The following is a 7,635-nucleotide window of genomic DNA, read 5'->3' on the forward strand; positions in this document are numbered from 1 at the left end:
ACTGAAAACAAAAAAATATAAAAGATTAATGAGATGAAAGCTGATTTTTCAAGAAGAAAAAGAAGTTGGCAAACTTTTAGCCAGACTATAAAAAAAAGAGAGGATCCATTCAGTATATGTGGCTGATTGGTTAAAATTTTAAAAGTATACAAGAAAAGAGGATCCAAATGAATAAAATCAGAGATGAAAAAGGAGACATTATAGCTGACACCGAAGAAATTCAATGGATCATTAAAGACTATTAGCAACAATTATATGCCAATACATTGGAAAACCTAGAAGAAATTGATGAATTCCTAGACACATATAACCTAATGAGACTCAGCTACGGAGGAATCCGAAAGCAGAATAGACCAATAACAAGTAACAAGAACAAAGCTGTGATTAAAATGTCTTGTAGTAGAGAAAAGCCCAGACCTAATGGCTTTACTGCTGGCTTTTACCAAACATTTAAAGAACTAATACCAATACTATTCAAATTATTCCAAAAAAAACAGAGGAGGAGGGAATACTTCCAAAGGCATTCTGCAAGGCCAGTACTATCCTAATAGTAAAACCAGACAGACACATCAAATAAAGAAAACTACAGGCCAATATCTCTGATGAACTTTGATGCAGAAATGCTCAACAAAATACTAGCAAACTGAATTCAACACTACACGTAAAATATCATCCATTGTGACCAAGTGCAATTCATCAAAGGGATGCGAGAATGATTATACGTAAGCAAATCAATCAACATAGTACTTCATAATCAACAGAATGGAGGAAAAAAATGATCATTTTAATTAATATTGAAAACATATTTAATAAAATGCAACATCCCTTCATGATAAAAACCCTGAAAAATGGGTCATAGAAGGAACATACCTCAACACAATAAAAGCTGTATGGAACAGTCCCACAGCTAGTATCATACTGAACAGTGAAAAATGAAGTCTTCTTTAAGATGTGGAAGATGATAAGGATGACCACTTTCACCACTATTATTCAACATCATTCAGGAAGTCCTAGGAAGAGCAATCAGAAAAGAGAAATACATACAGGGCATCCAAACTGGAAAGGAAGAAGTCAAATTATTCATGTTTGCTGATGGTATGATTTTATATTTCGAAAAACCTAAGGACCCCACAAAAAAAACTATTAGCACTGATGAAAAAATGCTGATACAAATACAATACTGTATTGATTTTGACATAAAATCAATATGTAAAAATTAATGGCAGTTCTAAATGCCAACAGTGAACAATCTGTAAAAGAAATCATGAAAGAAATCTGATTTACAATAGCTACAAACAAAATAAAATACCCAGAAATAAATTTGATCAAAGAAGTGAAAGATCTGTGTCATGAAAACTCTATAAAACATTACTGAAGGAACTTGAAAATGACACAGAAAAAAAAAATGGCATGTTCTATGATTGAAAGAATCTATATTTTGTTAAATTGTCCACAGTACTCAATCTACAGATTCAATGCAATACCTACCAAAAGACCAATGATATTCTTCACAGAAATAGAAAAAATAATTTTAAAATTTCTATGGAACCACAAAAGTCTCAGAATAACTTAAACTGTTCTGAGGAAAAGGAACAAGGCTGGAGGAATCACATTACCTGACTTCAAGGAATATTACAGAGCTATAACAAGCAAAATAGCATGATACTAGTATGAAAACAGACACATAGAGCAATGGAACAGAATAAAGAACCCAAAAATAAATTCTTACATCTACAGTGAACTCATTTTTTATAAAGTTGCCAAGAATATACATTGAGGAGAAGACAATCTTTTCAACAAAAAGTGCTGGGAAAACTGGATATCCATATGGAGAAGAATGAAACTAGACCACTATCTCTCACCATTTTTAAAAATTAAATGAAAATGCATTGCAGAATTAAATCTAAGACCTCAAACTGTGAAACTTCTAAAAGAAAACACTGGGAAAGCTCTTCAAGACATTGGACTGGGGAAAGATTTCTTGAGTAATACCCCATTTCAATCAAACAATGGAAAAATAGGATCACATTAAGTTAGAAACCTAATGCACAGCAAAGGAAGCAATCAACAATGTGAATTAACAACCCACAGAATGGGAGAAGATGTTTGCAAACTATTTATTTGACAGGAGATTAATATTCAAAATATATGAGCAGCTCAAACAACTCAACAGGAAAAATCAAATAATCTGATTTAAACAGGGTCAAAAGATCTGAATAGACATTTGTCAAAAGAAGACATACAAATGGCAAATGGGTATATGAAAAAGGGCTCAACATGATTGATAATCAGAGAAATGCAAATTGAAATTACAGTGAGATATCATCTTAGTTAAAATGGGTTTTCTTCAAAAACAGGTAATAACAAATGCTGGTGAGGATGTGGAGAAAAGGGAACTCTCATACACTGTTGGTGGAATGTGTGTTAATACAGCCACTATTAGAACAGTATGGAGATTCCTCAGAAAACTAAAAATAGAGCTATCACATGATCCAGCAATCCCAGTTTTAGGTATATACCTGTTGGGAAAAACAGCAGAGGAGAAAGGACTGACAGAGTGCCTACATAAATTGGTTATGAGTAACACATAAACAAGGAGCAACAAACTGAGGAAGGCCACAGGAGGCCTCTGAGGAGGAAGGCCTCTCCATGCCTCATGCTCCGGTGCAGGGTGACCTAGGCTCTGTTACCATAAACATTGTGCTCAAGGACGTAAAACCCCTTCATAGCACTATGACATAGCCAGTCTTGTAGGCTCCTTGTAAGGCCCATGTTCCATCAGCTGCACATAGATAATAAGCTAAAGATAACCACATGTTCTTGTTTTGTGAAACTCCCAAACCACCATTGTTATCAGTCCTTAGGATGACACACCAGTTCCGGCTCACTGATTCACTTCCACCTCACTGATTCACTCCATCATCACTCCACCCATACCCTGTAGATCAAAGTGATGGTAATCAATAAATAATGTGGATAATCAGAGCTCGGGGCCATCACTGTCTTCTCCAGAGTAATAAAGTGATGGCCCCCTGGTCACACTGTCTCACTTAATCTGTCTTTTTCTCATTCCTTTGTTGCTACTGAACTCAGTGTACCCACGAGTGATGTAGGGCTGGCTCCCGACATTCTGGTGCCCAATGTGGGGCTCATGGACTCCCTACATTCTGGCACCCAATGTGTGGGGCTCATGGATTCCATACATATACCCAAAAGAGATGCAATCAGTATGTTGAAGAGGTATCTGAACTTCCATGTTTATTGCAGCACTATTCACAATAGCCAAAATTTGGAAGCAGGGTAAGTGTTCAACAGAGGAATGGATAAAGAAAATGTGGTAGACACATGCAATAGAGTACTATTCAACCCTAAAAAGAATGAGATTCTGACATTTGCAATAACATGAATGAAACAAGAGTTTATTATAGTAAGTGAAAGAAGCCAGGCACAGAAAGGCAAACTTTGCATGTTTCCACTCTTTTATGTTTGCTGAGAATTAAAAGAGTGGAACTTGTGGAGATAGAGGGTAGAATACTAGTTGAACAGATGCTGGGACAGGTAGTTTGGAGGGGAGGGAGAAATGGGAATGGTTAATGAGAACAAAATATAGTTAGATAAAATGAGTAAGATCTAGCATTTGATCACACAACAAGGTGACTATAGTCAATGGTAATTTATTGTACATTTAAAAATAAAAGTATAATTGGAATATTCATAGTACAAAAAAATAATAAATAGTTGAAGTGATGGATACCCCACTTAACTTAATGTGATTATTATGCAGTCTGCTGGTATGAAAATACTTCATGTGTCCATAAAGACGTTTGTTTGTACAGCTAATGGCTGTGATCAAAAATTCAACACAAATCAAACTTGAAGAAACATTTTGAACGCAAACATGAAAATCAACAAAAACAACATGTATGAAATTTTGAAGGTTGTAAGAACCTGTAAGAAACATCAGCAGCTGAAAATCCATCAGTGCCAGCATACCAATGAACCTCTATCCAAGTGTACCCAGAAAGGATCTGGGAAACACTTTGCATCACCCAGCAAGCTGAAATGACATGACAAGGCCCACAAGGGGTATGTATATCAAAAGGGATATTTCTTTGTGGCAAAAACATGAACAGAACTTCTGAAACATATGAGAGAAACCCATAAAGAGGAAATACTATGTGAAATATGCCGGAAAACATTTAAACACAAAGATTACCTTAAGCAACACATGAAAACTCATGCCCAGTAAGGGATGTATGTCGCTGTCCAAGAGAGGGCTGTGGAAGAACCTACACAACTATGTTTAATCTCCAAAGCCATATCCTCTCCTTTCATGAGGAAAGGCGATGTTTTTTTGTGTGAACATGCTGGCTGTGGCAGAACATTTGCAATGAAACAGAGTCTCACTAGGGATGCTGTTGCACATGATCCTGACAAGAAGAAAATGAACCTCAAAGTAAAAAAATCTCGTGGAAAAACAAGAGTTTGGCCTCTCATCTCAGTGGATATATCCCTCCCAAAAGGGAACAAGAGCAAGGCTTATCTTTGTGTCAAAACAGAGTCACCCAACTGTGTGGAAGACAAGGTGCTCTGACAGTTGCAGTACTTACCCTCAGCTAAGAACTGCACTGCTTTATTTAAAGGACTGTAGACCAGTGAGCTTAGTTACTTTCTCTCAGAAGCATATTTTTCTTTATTAAAATTACTGATGCAGAAAAAAATTAAAAATAAAATTTTTAATTTTAAATTAGGTAATTCATAAAAATTAGAGACAATGGCCTTCATATCAGAGGAGTTAAGCTATAATGAATTACTGATGCTTTTAAAACTTCTGCCTTTTTTCTTTTTCATCTTCCATCTAATAAACCGCATGCCAGTAGTTGAAAATAATTGGTAGAATAGAAAGAATAATAGATAGAGTATCCAGGCTTTTAAGGTTGGGTAACTCTGAGTTTGCTTCCTCTTTCCACTATGGGAATATAAACTGAGGCCAATCATATTAAACTCTTTGATGATTACACCTAACTTGATTTTAACAGACACTTCATATATTTTCTTTTCCTTCCACCTCTATACTCTTTAAGCAGATTTTTTAGGGTTTACAATCAACTTTGCTACCCTCATTAAACTATTTATGGCCAAGTTATTATGGGATTCTTAGCTTAAAGATTTAGAATTTATGAATAAGTGTGTTAAATTTATTCTTTGCCAATTTGCTTGAATAAGGCTATTTTCACTTTCTGTTTGTTTTTCTGGAAAACAATTTCCTCTTTCCAGAAAGGAATATGTCACTTCAAGTAGAACAAGGGAGGGAAACACTTCTTCCATTTCTCAAGCAGGAGTAAAAGTGCAAGTAACTAATTTGCCCAGTCAGGAGAGTGAAATGCGTGATGTAGACAACGTGGGCAAATGGAAACAGATGTGCCTTAGCCAAATGTTGCTAATAAAATTGAGAGCTTGGTTTGGCCACATGCTCACAATTTTAAGGAAAGCTGGAAATGCAGTTTTTTTTTTGTACAATACTCTGATTTTTGCTATATTCGATAAATCTAAATATTTTAAAACAATATGTGAGAGAAACAAAACAAGTTGTGTCAGATAGTTCTTGCTTCTTTTAAAAAATAGTCACCAGCAACAATCAAACCATGAGAGGGTAGCTACAGATTTAAATTCTCTGAAGTAAAGTTGAATAATTATCTCTGTATTAAATAGGTTGACTTCTGAATGATGAACCTCACTTCTTCCAAAAAGCTTTCCCAGGTCCATGCTACTACATAACAAGGTTTAATATGTCTTTTCTTAATTTTCCCATAGCACGTTTTGATATTTTTATCAGGGATATGTGGTAATACCATTCTATAATTAAAGTAGAATATGAGATATAAAAGGTAAAACTATAATGATGTTGTATTGTAGAAATCATAATACATGTACTATCTTAGAAAAGCTTTAGAGCTGTAGTTTGCATGATAGAGAATATATATATCAACATTTCATCACATTAGAAATACATACAATATTAGACCTATTGCTTTGTAACATTTTAGGGAAGAAAGGACTAGTATTTTGCTTTTGTATTCCAATGATTGTGGCCAGATTCTGAATGTTTAATATTTGTGGAATTGAATTAAATGTATTTCTAAAAGTTTATTCTGATTTTCCATGTCTTACCTGCTTAAAAGTCATGACTTCTGGCACTCATTATTTGGGGAATATTGGGGAAACGATTATTTATTCTTTGGCTCCTCTAAAAATAGTATTATTAAAGTAGGGCTGATGCATAGTACCACAAAACTAACCTGGAAAGAATGAGATATAGCAAAGGGTGTTACATTCTAATTTAGAAACTGGTTGCCTAGTGAGTGAAAAATCAGTGAAGGATAACTACTATTTTACATTTTTCATCTGTGAGGAATCCATTCCAATCCAAACCTGAACCACAGAAACCTTTGGATCCAAATTTGATTGAGTAAAGTCTTTCTATGAGCTTTCTCAACGTATAGCTGTTACCATTTATACTTAAATTTCTAGTCACTTAAAAGAAGCTGTCCTTGTGTTTTAGTCTTAAATTTTGAGTCACATATTCTCTTGAATTATTTTTTGTGTCTATGATTTATTTCATTTGCTCTAGGTATATTTACACCTCTACATACCACACAGTCACACACACAGGCACAACAACAGACATATTCAGCAAGTTTTTGAATAGTAATTAAGTGAATTTTTTTAAAATGCCATTTACTAAATTTGTTGGAAATTATGAAATAGGATAATGATGGAAAATATCAAAATGCACAAACATGTTCCATTGTGTTTATCAAGTACTTAAGTCCTGATTCAGTTTTATAGATATTAAACTGAGTAAAGAACATATCAGAAGTCTTAAAAATAATTACAAAAAACATACCACAAATGAGACCAAATCATTGTCTATACTTAGAATATTCATCTGGCCTTAAATGGACACAAATGGACATAAATATATATCTTGGCACAATGGTGAAACACACATAAATGGAAACTTACACGCATACACACATACAAATTTTAAAATTACATGCATACACACATGACTTTAAAATTAGAATTTTAAAATTCAACCAGTGTAGACAAATTTTTAAAATGCATGTTTTCAAATATATCATTAAAACATTATGGCAGTGATAAACTGTGAACACCTGGCATGCCATCACTGATAATGACAGAAGGCTATATAAATTTGATATATATTACTTCTCAATAGGAAAAGTCATTAGACTTTATGGAAGCAATAAACCAGAGGGTGTACAGTTGGCCCCTTTAAGCCTCTTATGATGGTTTTATTCTTTTCCTCAAATAAAGGCATGACTCAGAGTTAAATAATATAATAATTTCCATATATTTTTTAAATATTGTGAGGTTTCCAAAATATTTTCCATTTTCAAAGCAAAGTTTCAGAAAAGATTCTATTTTAAAGATATTCAAAATTACCTTAACCAATAAAAACACAGTTGCCTCCTTGGTTAAATGTATTCCTAATTATTTTATTTTTATGCAATTATTTAAGTAATTAATTGTTTACTTAATTTTATAGATAATTTATCATTAGTGTATAGAATTGCAACTAGTTTTTTTTATTGTTGATTTTGTTTCTGC

The 7,635-nt window shown here is 33.8% G+C and overlaps 1 pseudogene; it reads left to right on the top strand.

Annotated features, from left to right (window-relative positions):
• The first annotated feature begins 3,793 nt into the window (after positions 1-3,793).
• LOC105731286 (transcription factor IIIA-like) lies at positions 3,794-4,620 on the top strand (annotated as a pseudogene).
• The last annotated feature ends 3,015 nt before the right edge of the window (positions 4,621-7,635 follow it).

This window comes from Aotus nancymaae, unplaced genomic scaffold (genome assembly GCF_030222135.1).
Source record: "Aotus nancymaae isolate 86718 unplaced genomic scaffold, 86718_ANA_hifiasm-v0.15.2.pri h1tg000033l, whole genome shotgun sequence".
NCBI classification, from domain to species: domain Eukaryota; kingdom Metazoa; phylum Chordata; class Mammalia; order Primates; family Aotidae; genus Aotus; species Aotus nancymaae.